Source organism: Schistocerca cancellata, chromosome 3, assembly GCF_023864275.1.
Source record: "Schistocerca cancellata isolate TAMUIC-IGC-003103 chromosome 3, iqSchCanc2.1, whole genome shotgun sequence".
NCBI lineage: Eukaryota > Metazoa > Arthropoda > Insecta > Orthoptera > Acrididae > Schistocerca > Schistocerca cancellata.
This window is the reverse complement of record NC_064628.1, coordinates 704,237,431-704,252,705: the sequence shown is the minus strand read 5'-3', so window position 1 is coordinate 704,252,705 and position 15,275 is coordinate 704,237,431.

Here is a 15,275-nt window from a genome sequence, read left to right as displayed (position 1 = left end):
GATTCAGGCTCCACTGATGGACGCCTTGGCAGGCACCCACACTTCTGGATCTTGGACCGTTCCATGGACCTCTGCTATGACTGACTCTTTCACCGCCCTCAAAAGTCTTCTTGCCAAGGCAATATAGTTGCTGATCTCCTTTCATGAGTCGATGCCGTTCATTCGCTGTTAGACCTCTCTGAACTGCCTAACCTCCAACCCGCTGACGAGGACACACAAAACCTGATTTCAGACTCTACCTCTTCACTACACTTCATCCGCACCACCTTCCCTGGCATTTCTGGTGAGATCTGGTGCGACGACATTACGGGCACGTTACGCTCCCTCATCCCAACCACGCTCCGTCGAGCTGTCTTCAACGCACTGCATAATTTAGCCCACCCCAGTGTTCATGCGTCCGCCTTCCTCTACATCTACATCTACATCCATACTCCGCAAGCCACCTGACAGTGTGTGGCAGAGGGTACCTTGAGTACCTCTATCGGTTCTCCCTTCTATTCCAGTCTCATATTGTTCATGGAAAGAAGGATTGTCGGTATGCCTCTGTGTGGGCTCTAATCTCTCTGATTTTATCCTCATTGTCTCTTCGCGAGATATACGTAGGAGGGAGCAATATACTGCTTGACTCTTCGGTGAAGGTTGTTGTTGTTGTTGTGGTCTTCAGTCCTGAGACTGGTTTGATGCAGCTCTCCATGCTACTCTATCCTGTGCAAGCTTCTTCATCTCCCAGTACCTACTGCAACCTACATCCTTCAGAATCTGCTTAGTGTATTCATCTCTTGGTCTCCCCCTATGATTTTTACCCTTCACGCTGCCCTCCAATACTAAATTGCTGATCCCTTGATGCCTCAGAACATGTCCTACCAACCGATCTCTTCTTCTGGTCAAGTTGTGCCACAAACTTCTCTTCTCCCCAATCCTATTCAATACTTCCTCATTAGTTATGTGATCTACCCATCTAATCTTCAGCATTCTTCTGTAGCACCACATTTCCAAAGCTTCTATTCTCTTCTTGTCCAAACTATTTACCGTCCATGTTTCACTTCCATACATGGCTACACTCCATACAAATACTTTCACAAATGACTTCCTGACACTTAAATCTATACTCGATGTTAACAAATTCCTCTTCTTCAGAAACGCTTTCCTTGCCATTGCCAGTCTACACTTTATATCCTCTCTACTTCGACCATCATCAGTTATTTTGCTCCCCAAATAGCAAAACTCCTTTACTAATTTAAGTGTCTCATTTCCTAATCTAATACCCTCAACATCACCCGACTTAATTCGACTACATTCCATTAGCCTCGTTTTGCTTTTGTTGATGTTCATCTTATATCCTCCCTTCAAGATACCATCCATTCCGTTCAACTGCTCTTCCAAGTCCTTTGCTGTCTCTGACAGAATTACAATCTCATCGGCAAACCTCAAAGTTTTTATTTCTTCTCCATGGATTTTAATACCTACTCCGAAATTTTCTTTTGTTTCCTTTACTGCTTGCTCAATATACAGATTGAATAACACCGGGGAGAGGCTACAACCCTGTCTTACTCCCTTCCCCACCGCTGCTTCCCTTTCATGTCCCTCGACTCTTATAACTGCCATCTGGTTTCTGTACAAATTGTAAATAGCCTTTCGTTCCCTGTATTTTACCCCTGCCACCTTTAGAATTTGAAAGAGAGTATTCCAGTCAACATTGTCAAAAGCTTTCTCTAAGTCTACAAATGCTAGAAACGTAGGTTTGCCTTTCCTTAACCTTTCTTCTAAGATAAGTCGTAAGGTCAGTATTGCCTCACGTGTTCCAGTATTTCTACGGAATCCAAACTGATCTTCCCCGAGGTTGGCTTCTACTAGTTTTTCCATTCGTCAGTAAAGAATTCGTGTTAGTATTTTGCAGCTGTGGCTTATTAAAATGATTGTTCGGTAATTTTCACATTTGTCAACACCTGCTTTCTTTGGGATTGGAATTATTATATTCTTCTTGAAGTCTGAGGGTATTTCACCTGTCTCATACATCTTGCTCACCAGATGGTAGAGTTTTGTCAGGACTGGCTCTCCCAAGGCCGTCAGTAGTTCCAATGGAATGTTGTCTACTCCGGGGGACTTGTTTCAACTCAGGTCTTTCAGTGCTCTGTCAAACTCTTCACGCAGTATCGTATCTCCCATTTCATCTTCATCTACATCCTCTTCCATTTCCATAATATTGTCCTCAAGTACATCGCCCTTGTATAGACCCTCTGTATACTCCTTCCACCTTTCTGCTTTCCCTTCTTTGCTTAGAACTGGGTTTCCATCTGAGCTCTTGATGTTCATACAAGTGGTTCTCTTATCTCCAAATGTCTCTTTAATTTTCCTGTAGGCAGTATCTATCTTACCCCTAGTGAGATAAGCCTCTACATCCTTACATTTGTCCTCTAGCCATCCCTGCTTAGCCATTTTGCACTTCCTGTCGATTTCATTTTTGAGACGTTTGTATTCCTTTTTGCCTGCTTCATTTACTGCATTTTTATATTTTCTCCTTTCATCAATTAAATTCAATATTTCTTCTGTTACCCAAGGATTTCTACTAGCCCTGGTCTTTTTACCTACTTGATCCTCTGCTGCCTTCACTACTTCATCCCTCAAAGCTACCCATTCCTCTTCTACTGTATTTCTTTCCCCCATTCCTGTCAATTGTTCCCTTATGCTCTCCCTGAAACTCTGTACAACCTCTGGTTCTTTCAGTTTATCCAGGTTCCATCTCCTTAAATTCCCACCTTTTTGCAGTTTCTTCAGTTTTAATCTACAGGTCATAACCAATAGATTGTGGTCAGAGTCCACACCTGCCCCTGGAAATGTCTTACAATTTAAAACCTGGTTCCTAAATCTCTGTCTTACCATTATATAATCTATCTGATACCTTTTAGTATCTCCAGGGTTCTTCCATGTATACAACCTTCTATCATGATTCTTAAACCAAGTGTTAGCTATGATTAAGTTGTGCTCTGTGCAAAATTCTACCAGGCGGCTTCCTCTTTCATTTCTTAGCCCCAATCCATATTCACCTACTACGTTTCCTTCTCTCCCTTTTTCTACACTCGAATTCCAGTCACCCATGACTATTAAATTTTCGTCTCCCTTCACAATCTGAATAATTTCTTTTATTTCATCATACATTTCTTCAATTTCTTCATCATCTGCAGAGCTAGTTGGCATATAAACTTGTACTACTGTAGTAGGTGTGGGCTTCGTATCTATCTTGGCCACAATAATGCGTTCACTATGCTGTTTGTAGTAGCTTACCCGCATTCCTATTTTCCTATTCATTATTAAACCTACTCCTGCATTACCCCTATTTGACTTTGTGTTTATAACCCTGTAGTCACCTGACCAGAAGTCTTGTTCCTCCTGCCACCGAACTTCACTAATTCCCACTATATCTAACTTTAACCTATCCATTTCCCTTTTTAAATTTTCTAACCTACCTGCCCGATTAAGGGATCTGACATTCCACGCTCTGATCCGTAGAACGCCAGTTTTCTTTCTCCTGATAACGACATCCTCTTGAGTAGTCCCCGCCCGGAGATCCGAATGGGGGACTATTTTACCTCCGGAATATTTTACCCAAGAGGACGCCATCATCATTTAATCATATAGTAAAGCTGCATGCCCTCGGGAAAAATTACGGCCGTAGTTTCCCCTTGCTTTCAGCCGTTCGCAGTACCAGCACAGCAAGGCCGTTTTGGTTATTGTTACAAGGCCAGATCAGTCAATCATCCACACTTTTGCCCTTGCAACTACTGAAAAGGCTGCTGCCCCTCTTCAGGAACCACACGTTTGTCTGGCCTCTCAACAGATACCCCTCCGTTGTGGTTGTACCTACGGTATGGCTATCTGTATCGCTGAGGCACGCAAGCCTCCCCACCAACGGCAAGGTCCATGGTTCATGGGGGGGGGGGGTCCATGGTTCATGGGGGGGGTGAAGGTATGTTCTCGAAACTTTGACAAAAGCCCGTACCGAGCTACTGAAGTCTCTCCTGCAGAGTCTTCCACTGGAGTTTATCTATCATCTCCGTAACGCTTTCGCGATTACTAAATGATCCTGTAACGAAGCGCGCTGCTCTCCGTTGGATCCTCTCTATATCTTCTATCAACCCTATCTGGTATGGATCCCACACTGCTGAGCAGTATTCAAGCAGTGGGTGAACAAGCGTACTATAACCTACTTCCTTTGTTTTCGGATTGCATTTCCTTAGGATTCTTCCAATTAATCTCAGTCTGGCATCTGCTTTACCGACGATCAACATTATATGATCATTCCATTTTAAATCACTCCTAATGCGTACTCCCAGATAATTTGTGGTATTAACTGCTTCCAGTTGCTGACCTGCTATTTTGTAGCTAAATGATAAAGGATCTATCTACCTTTCTGTGTATTCACAGCACATTACTCTTGTCTACACTGAGATTCAATTGCCATTCCCTGCACCATGCGTCAATTCGCTGCAGATCCTCCTGCATTTCAGTACAATTTTCCATTGTTACAACCTCTCGATACACCACAGCATCATCTGCAAAAAGCCTCAGTGAACTTCCGATGTCATCCACCAGGTCATTTATGTATATTGTGAATAGCAACGGTCCTATGACACTCCCCTGCGGCACACCTGAAATCACTCTTACTTCGGAAGACTTCTCTCCATTGAGAATGACATGCTGCGTCCTGTTATCTAGGAACTCCTCAATCCAATCACACAATTGGTCTGATAGTCCATATGCTCTTACTTTGTTCATTAAACGACTGTGGGGAACTGTATCGAACGCCTTGCGGAAGTCAAGAAACACGGCATCTACCTGTGAACCCGTGTCTATGGCCCTCTGAGTCTCGTGGACGAATAGGGCAAGCTGGGGTTCACATGACCGTCTTTTTCGAAACCCATGCTGATTCCTACAGAGTAGATTTCTAGTCTCCAGAAAAGTCATTATACTCGAACACAATACGTGTTCCAAAATTCTACAACTGATCAACATTAGAGATATAGGTCTATAGTTCTGCACATCTGTTCGACGTCCCTTCTTGAAAACGGGGATGACCTGTGCCCTTTTCCAATCCTTTGGAACGCTACGCTCTTCTAGAGACCTACGGTACACCGCTGCAAGAAGGGGGGGCAAGTTCCTTCGCGTACTCTGTGTAAAATTGAACTGGTATCCCATCAGGTCCAGAGGCCTTTCCTCTTTTGAGCGATTTTAATTGTTTCTCTATCCCTCTGTCGTCTATTTAGATATCTACCATTTTGTCACCTGTGCGACAATCTAGAGAAGAAACTACAGTGCAATCTTCCTCTGTGAAACAACTTTGGAAAAAGACATTTAGTATTTCGGCCTTTAGTCTGTCATCCTCTGTTTCAGTACCATTTTGGTCACAGAGTGTCTGGACATTTTGTTTTGATCCACCTACCGCTTTGACATAAGACCAAAATTTCTTAGGATTTTCTGCCAAGTCAGTACATAGAACTTTACTTTCGAATTCACTGAACGCCTCTCGCATAGCCCTCCTCACACTACATTTCGCTTCGCGTAATTTTTGTTTGTCTGCAAGGCTTTGGCTATGTTTATGTTTGCTGTGAAGTTCCCTTTGCTTCCGCAGCAGTTTTCTAACTCGGTTGTTGTACCACGGTGGCTCTTTTCCATCTCTTACGATCTTGCTTGGCACATACTCATCTAACGCATAATGTACGACGGTTTTGAACTTTGTCCACTGATCCTCAACACTATCTGTACTTGAGACAAAACTTTTGTGTTGAGCCAACAGGTACTCTGAAATCTGCTTTTTGTCACTTTTTCTAAACAGAAAAATCTTCCTACCCTTTTTAATATTCCTATTTACGGCTGAAATCATCGATGCCGTAACCGCTTTATGATCGCTGATTCCCTGTTCTACGTTAACTTTTTCAAATAGTTCGGGTCTGTTTGTCACCAGAAGGTCTAATATGTTATCGCCACGAGTCGGTTCTCTGTTTAACTGCTCAAGGTAGTTTTCAGATAAAGCAGTTAAAAAAATTTCACTGGATTCTTTGTCCCTGCCACCCGTTATGAACGTCTGAGTCTCCCAGTCTATATCCGGCAAATTAAAATCTCCACCCAGAACTATAACATGGTGGGGAAATCTATTCGAAATATTTTCCAAATTATCCTTCAGGTGCTCAGCCACAACAGCTGCTGAGCCAGGGGGCCTATAGAGACATCCAATTACCATGTCTGAGCCTGCTTTAACCGTGACCTTCACCCAAATCATTTCACATTTCGGATCTCCGTCAATTTCCTTCGATACTATTGCACTTCTTATCACTATAAACACGCCTCCCCCTTCACTGTCCAGCCTGTTTCTGCGGTATACATTCCAATCTGAGTTTAGGATTTCATTACTGTTTACGTCTGGTTTCAGCCAACTTTCTGTCCCTAGTACTATATGGGCGTTGTGACCGTTTATTAATGAGAGCAGTTCTGGGACCTTTCTATAGACGCTCCTGCAGTTTACTATTAGCACATTAATACTGTTATTCCCTGTTGCATTTTGCCTACTCCTACCTTGCCGCGTCTCAGGAGGCGTCTTGTCGGGCCTAGGGAGGGGATTCTCTAACCTAAAAAACTTCCATGTGCACTCCACACGTACTCCGCTACCCTTGTAGCCGCTTCCGGCGTGTAGTGCACGCCTGACCTATTCAGGGGGACCCTACATTTCTCCACCCGATAGCGGAGGTCGAGAAATTTGCACCCCAGATATCCGCAGAATCGTCTGAGCCTCTGGTTTAAGCCTTCCACTCGACTCCAAACCAGAGGACCGCGATCGGTTCTGGGAACGATACTACAAATAGTTAGCTCTGATTCCACCCCGCGAGCGAGGCTTTCCGCCTTCACCAATTCCGCCAACTGCCTGTACGAACTGAGGATGACCTCTGAACCCAGACGGCAGGAGTCATTGGTGCCGACATGAGCAACAATTTGCAGTCGGGTGCACCCAGTGCTCTCTATCGCCGCCGGTAGGGCCTCCTCCACATCTCGGATGAGACCCGCCGGCAAGCAGACAGAGTGAACACTGGCCTTCTTCCCCGACCTTCCCGCTATTTCCCTAAGGGGCTCCATCACCCGCCTAATGTTGGAGCTCCCAATAACTAATAAACCCCTCCCCCCGTGTGCCTGCTCAGACCTTGCTGAAGGAGCAGCCACATGTCCACTCACAGGCAGAGCGGGCGATGCCACACGGCCAGCCTCCACATTGACCCTCCGCCTCGTGCGCCACGAACGCCTCTGAACCCGCCACTCCCCTTGAGGAGAGGGTGGCCCAACCACGCCCGGTACCCGCGAAGATGTCTCGACAGCAGGGACAGTGGGTGAAGCATGTAACACCTGGGGTGTACCATGCGACGCACCAGACTCCCCACTGTCTGCCTCATTGCGGAGCGCTTTGTGTGGAGAAATGTCAACAAGGACTGCCGGCAATGGGCACGCTCCTGCGTCACTTGCCAACGCTGCAAAGTACATAAGCACACCTCACCCCCCTTCAGAGCCTTTTCAATTCCTCCTGGGCATTTCCAGCATATTCATATTGACATTATCAGCCCTCTCCTACGGCTTTCGTTATGTTCTCTCGTCTATTGACCAAACAACTCACTGGGTCAAGGCTGTCCCCCTCCCCAATATTACAGCAGAAACGGTAGCTCGAGCTTTCATCTAGTTACGGGTATCGCGTTTCGGATGTCCAGCTACCATCACGACTGACCAGGGCAGACAATTTGAGTCAGCCCTGTTCAACGAGATCTGTAACAACTGCGGCATCCGGCGCGTCCATACCACAGCATATCACTCTTAAAGTAATGGGATAGTTGAGCGCTGGCACCACACTTTCAAGGTGGCTCTTCGATGCCACAAATCTCTATAGACGGAGGCCCTTCCCCTTGTGCTACTCGGCATTCGTGCGATCTATAAGGAAGACCTCAAGGGCACAATAGCCGAGTTTGTATATGGCCAGAACATTGCTCTCCCTGGCGAACTTGTGAGCCCTTCCGCTTCTCTCCCTCAGTCTGACTTACCTTCCTTCGTAGACCGCGTCAGACCCCACTTCATCAACCTCCATATCCCTCTGCCTGCCAGCCACTCCCGCCCTAAGGTTCACGTCCTGAAATCTCTTGACAATTGCGAATACGTCATGCTCAGAAATGACACTGTCCGTGCTCCCCTCCAATCTCCATATACCGGCCCGTACAGAGTTCTCCGGCACTCAGCCATTACCTATGACACCCAGATAAAAGATTCAGCTGTCACAGTCTCTATCAACAGACTTAAGCCTGCTCATGTCAAGCCTTCTTCTACCCCCCTTCAGGCCACGACGACGCCACTCACTGTCGTGGCTTACGACACTCCAACCACCCCCTCCAGTTTGGACTTACACACTCAATCGAGTAACCTCCAGAGCCATTCGTCGAGCTCTCCTCCTACCTCGCTCCCTACTCCGGTCTCACGCACTCTGTCAAGTGACCCCATGCTCCCCACGTCGAGCTTACCTATGATCACGCCCTCGCCGCCGGGCCCTTCGACCTCTCCCTCTTCACCTGCCTCATCCTGTCGAGGTTTCTCATGCCTCCCCATCTTGAACGTGCCCTCGCTCGAGGTGTTTGTGCCTGTTCCCACGACATCTCTATAATACTACGCGATGATACACTGTTCGTCGTGTGTTTCCCTTCATCCGGTGCTCATGACACAACCTTCGCCATTCCCTGCCACCTGGTGAAATGTATTCTCCTCTTGCGCGACGTCGACCTGGACATGCATCGTGTGTTCGCCACGCCCACCAGAGACATTATCATCATCACTCTGTTTCTCTCGCAAACTGCCGGCCTACCTGTCGCCACACGACCAGCACACCCAGTACGACGCCCGGCGCGCTTCAACGACTTCCAGGTCCGGTGGCCAGACCTTCCTTCACGACATCTACCCACACAGCTACCCGACGATGCTGTCGAGCTGACCATGGTCCAGCTCCCGCGGACCACCCCTGCCGACGTCATAGTCACCGCCCCCCCTCCCGGGCCTCTCAAGAGTACTCCGTACTGCAGAGGGGGGGGGGGGGGGTTGCTATGTTACACTAATGAGGTCGACACCAGTATCGATCTGGGTATCGTCTTTGAACTAAGCTAAGCATTATCTTTGTGCAGTTCCGCCATCCAGTTCTTTGTAAGCCTTGCTTGTGTAAAGAGGTGAATAAATGGACTCCTGATAATAAGGTGTTGTTTGGTGTAACTGACCCGAGCATCCACCTCACAGTCATTTCTAGTTTACGCACTGACAATTAATTATTTAATAAACCTGACACAACTAGAGCATCTTTTACTTTTATTTGAAATTTCTTTCCATGAACAACGCTTTCAATACAAACTTCTCCAATCTTTCTGGCAAACAAAAATATGTCTGTTTTGGCAACCTTTATACTTACTAGATTTTCCACTTCCTTCACCTTTGTCAAAGGAAAAGATTCATTAACTAAACGTTCTGTTCCCCGCAAGTCTATAAACTGCTCTACTTTGCCATCTGGAAAACTCCCAGTAACAGCTATGAAAGAAAAATTATTTTCACTTTCATCTATTTCTTGCATGTGTTTCTACATTTGCAGCACTGTTACTATTATATTTTTGTGACAATTTAACTTTACATTGTGCCCTAATATAACGTCGTTTCCCACATCTGTAAGAAATATATTTACACCAAGCTTTGGTTGCATTGTGCATACCTTGAGACTTGGTTGTCACTTGATGCTTCCTTTGAAATTCCTGCAAGAGAAATGCTGTACATGAAGACAACTCATTTGATGAGCTTTTGTTACCTTCAGGATTATTACATTTTGCTTCTTCACCTACTAGTCTACCCTTTGCAAATCTCAGTTTCAGTTGCTTAATTCACAAGATTTTCAGAGCAGTAACAACTACTTCATACTCTGGAGGCATTATTAGAAACAAACTGCACATTGGATCAGTTTCTTCAATATTAGTACTTGATGCTTTCATATAGCGTATTAACTTATCAAACTTCAAATAATAATTTTCAAGAGAATCATCATTTGCATTAAACTTCACGGTAAAGAGTGTGTTTCTTAATAAAAATTGATTAGCCATACTTTTTTACTCAAAAGTTTGAGTTAATGAGTTCCACAAATCATACAGTTTCATTGCCCTATGCATACTTCAAATCACTGCCTGAAATTGTTTGGATTATTTGTGACTTACACTTCTTATCACTTTTGTTAAGTTCTGCCAGAAGAGATTTCTTATGTGCATTTCGTTCAGCTGTGTCGTACTGAGTAGACTCTACCACTGCTGTGTAGGGCTTTTCCACAAAACTCAATAATACCAGCTCATTTAAGTATTTCAATCCTAAATTTAAAGTTGCTAAGGTTCAGACAGTGGTATCCTGCACTTCTACATCTCCTGAACCATAACTATCAGTTACATATTGAATTAATTAATTACTTTCTCCACTTTCATTTGTTGTACTGTAAAACCTGGCATGTTGACCCATAACCGGTTGTTAATGCTAGAAATTACCAGACATTTAGATAATTGACATCAATTTATTACTTATCACAGAAGCAATTACAACCCCAGTATAACCCTGAAAACATGCTACAGAACAGAAGAAAACACACACACACACACACACACACACACACACACACACACACAGATTTATTTATATATATATATATATATGGTTATAATAGAAGGAAACATTCCATGAAGGAAAAATATACCTAAAAACAAAGATGATGTGACTTACCAAATGAAAGTGCTGGCAGGTCGACAGACACACAAACGAACACAAACATACACACAAAATTCAAGCTTTTGCAACAAACTGTTGCCTCATCAGGAAAGAGGGAAGGAGAGGGAAAGACGAAAGGATGTGGGTTTTAAGGGAGAGGGTAAGGAGTCATTCCAGTCCCGGGAGCGGAAAGACTTACCTTATGGGGAAAAAAGGACGGGTATACACTCGCACACACACACATATCCATCCACACATATACAGTATATGTGTGGATGGATATGTGTGTGTGTGCGAGTGTATACCCGTCCTTTTTTCCCCATAAGGTAAGTCTTTCCGCTCCCGGGACTGGAATGACTCCTTACCCTCTCCCTTAAAACCCACATCCTTTCGTCTTTCCCTCTCCTTCCCTCTTTCCTGATGAGGCAACAGTTTGTTGCGAAAGCTTGAATTTTGTGTGTATGTTTGTGTTCGTTTGTGTGTCTGTCGACCTGCCAGCACTTTCATTTGGTAAGTCACATCATCTTTGTTTATATATATATATATATATATATATATATATAAAGAATCAAAGCATAATTATTCAATTGTCATTATCACGACAGAAACAACTATATTCCACAATATTTGCACAGTTTGAACTACACTATATATACATGAAGGAATTAACCATATGGGATGGAAATCACAATATGTTGTGCAAATGTGCTGAGGTACAGACAAAGAAATGATTACAATTTCAGAAACATTGAACAGTTTATTTAAGAGAAAGAGCTTCACAAATTGAGCAAGTCAATAATTCGGTCTACCTCTGGCCTGTATTCGGCTTGGCATTGATCAACAGAGTTGATGGGTGTCCTCCTGCTGGATATCATGCTGAATTATGTCCAGTTGGTGTGTTAGATGATAAAAATCCTGAGCTGGTTGGAGGGCCCTGCCTATACACCAAACTTTCTCAATTAGGGAGACATCTGGCAACCTTACTGCCTACGGCAGAGTTTGACAAGCACAAAGGCAAGAATTAAAAAATCTTGCAGTGTGCAGGCGGGCATTGCCTTGCTTGACATGTAAGCCCTGAATCGCTTGCCATGAAGGGCAACAAAACAGGGCATAGAATATCATCATCATACTGCTGTGTTGCAGGTGTGTTGCAGATGACAACCAAAGGAGACATGCAATGAAAAGAAAAGAAAAGGCATGCCAGACCGCTTTCTGGTTATAGGCTCGTATGGCAGGCAACAATCAGGTTAGCGTCCCACCACTGCCTGGGGCATCTCCAGACATTTCTTCGGTCTGGAATCTCACTGAATGGAGAAGAATTTTCTTCAGTGGTCAGTTCCACTTTGTACTGACCCCCAACGGCCACCAACTTGACAACCAGGAGTGATGTTCTGGGGTCCATTTCTTTTGATAGCAGGACCCATTTGACTGTCATCTGTGGCAACCTTAAAGGACAGCAGTATGTCAACAATACTCTGAACCCCCCCCCCCTCCCCCCCCCCCCCACACACACACGAAAGTTTCTGCTGCTTGTCTTCATGTTTGCCAAACCCTGCCTCAGTCACCCAGGTCACTGGATCTCTCCCAACAGAGAACGTTTGGGGCATTATGGACAGGGCACTGCAATCAGCAACTCTATCACTCAAAGCCAAGCCGAATAATTCCTCGCACAACGGCCAGAGGTGGAACAATGTGTTATCAACTTGCTCAATTTGTGAAGCTCTTTCTCCTGAATAAATCATCCAGTTTTTCTGAAATTGTAATCAACTGTTTGTCTGTACATGTACATCATAGCTAACAATGTCTGTCCCATTTGGATAATTTCTTCACAGTGTGTCTTTTTTTTAGTGTATGTAACTCAGTTTTAGGAATTTTATCACACGTATCTGTAAAGAGAAAGCATCTCCACCAAGACTCTGAGTAAATCTTTATACAGAGTGGTCCAAAAAATGTATACACTGTTTTAATTGCTCATAACTACAAAATTTAACTGACTGAAATGTCTCACTTTTGGTGAAAGTGTAGCATATCAGTGCAGTGCATGTATTCGAAGTGGTAACCATTAGCGTCCATAAACAGATTATGCTGCTGGACTGCTGATGAACTAACTACCGTAATATGTCCAGTTGGATATCTGCACCGGAATGTTAATGTTCCCCATAGGTAAAAGTCCAGAGGTATTACGTCTGGAGGACATGATGGATATTCAATACAACTGTCTTGGCCTGTCCGTCATGTGTGCAGATTTTCATTGAGATATTTCCTGATATGACTGTGGTAGTGCAGTAGGGTATCAGCTTGTTGAAAGCAAAATCTTTCATCTCCATACATCTCACTGATGGCAGGCAAAAGGTACATCTCATGGGTTACAATCTCATCAAAGATCACCCCAATAAGATAACTAATGTCACACATTCACTCCCACTAAATTCACAGGTTTGTACACATTGATGTGTGGATTTGCTGTGGCCCAATAGATGGAATTGCCACAGTTTTCTGTACCACTGAGTGTAAGTTGCACCTCATCAGTCCACACAGTCATCTGTCTAAGTACTCCATTGTCGCACACCATTCTACTAAACCACTCGCAGTACTCTATGATCTATGTCATCCTCATTTATTGTGTGTAGCAGTCTTGGGTTTAGCATTTAAACTCTGTAGTCTTCAAAATGCACTGAATGCTTGAGTGATTTGCCCTGGTTTCATGGGCACACTGTCTCACAGACTTCTGTGGTGAGTTAGTAAATTTTAACACTGAAGTTACTGGAACAGTTGCTGTTACCGGTCATCCAGATCATTCCTTTTTTGTAGATCAGTAACACAACATTCAGCTTACTATTTGCCTCAAGTGTACACAGTTGTTACATGTGCAGGTGGGTCTGTTGAAACCTCATCTCACCATTGGCGCTGAACCTCAATGTTAGCATGCTTACACACACATACACTCACACTCAGTCTCACTCACACTCTCACTCTCACTCTCTCTCTCTCTCTCTAATGTGCCATTTCAAAACTGGCTTTCTTTCATCAAATGTCTGCCTTACACCAGCCTTGTTTACTTGTGTAACAAATGCTCCTTCATACAGATCCACCATGCTTTGTAAGAAATTAAAATACAATAATACATAAACATTTTAGAGTAACAATACAAACAGAATAAATAAGACTTTCACATAAATACACATCCTTGTCACTATAGTCCTAGAGCTGCATACAAAGACATTAAAATTGTTGTGTCTAAGTTCTCTAGATGCTGCAAACTGGGGCATGATAAGATAATTATGATACTTACATATCATTTGACAATCAGTAGCTGTATGAAATATCATTCCAAATTATTCACTGAATGCAAATTTCATGACATCACCTGTGGTAGGTATACATGTATTACTAAAATGTGACATGTGACAGTTTGTGCCAGACCAGGACTCAAAACTGGATCTCCTGCTTATCACAAGCTGTTACCTTAAGGCAGATGTACATAAGACTACGACACAAAGAGAAGGACTGTGACATATGGAGTGGGGCTGGGGAGCCTGCATAGATAGCTGAAGTGGTTAAGATGAGCATTTGCGACAAGTGGGAAATCTGGTTTCAAATCCAGGTCTAGCACAAATTTTTATGTGTCACAACTGGGTAATACATCTTCGGCCACTGCAGCTAACTGCAATCAGTGAATAATTTGGAATGATAATTCATAGAGACTGATCATCAAATCATAAGCTGAGCTAGGGCACATGTTGATAAAAATGGTTCTCTATTCCTTTTGGTGGTGTCATTCTCCCTTTAAGTGGGGAACAAGTAATGCTGCTAGCTTAATGGGAGACATACATAAGAGAATGATATATGGGTTGCACCGGAAAGCAAGCACAGCAAGTGAAGGCCACCACTCTTGAGAATTTGGAAATCCGGGTTCAAGTCCTGGTCCAGCACAAAACTTCGTACATCACAATTCGGTAATACATCTACACCCACTGCAAATTCATATTCAACAAATAATTTTTACTGATAATTGTTAGACATTAACTGAAATATCCTGTTAAATGCTGTGACCTGAGCATCACACAGATGTAATGTCTGCCCAGAGCACTTCCTCTTTTGGAAGGCAAAGAAACCTGCAATAGTGGTCAACAACAGTCAAAAAGAGCTGTTACAGTATGGATCTCATTGGTTTCACCCTTCCTGAGACATAACTACTCTACCTCCCACTAAATAATTTTCCTCATTCATTTCTAGTTCAAAAACATTGGATTATGCACGAAGAGGGCAAGCTAGTTCTTTTCAGCTCAGAGAAAAGATTATTTTGTTTTATTGGGTATCTCTTAATTATTTAAAGTTGCAATATTATGAAAACAATAGACTGCTCTCTCTCTCTCTCTCTCTCTCTCTCTCTCTCTCTCTCAGGAGAAGCTATCTGGGTAGTGGAGGTAAGGAGAAGGCTGGGGCTGGGGGGGGGGGGGGGGGGGGGATAGGGATAGTAGGGT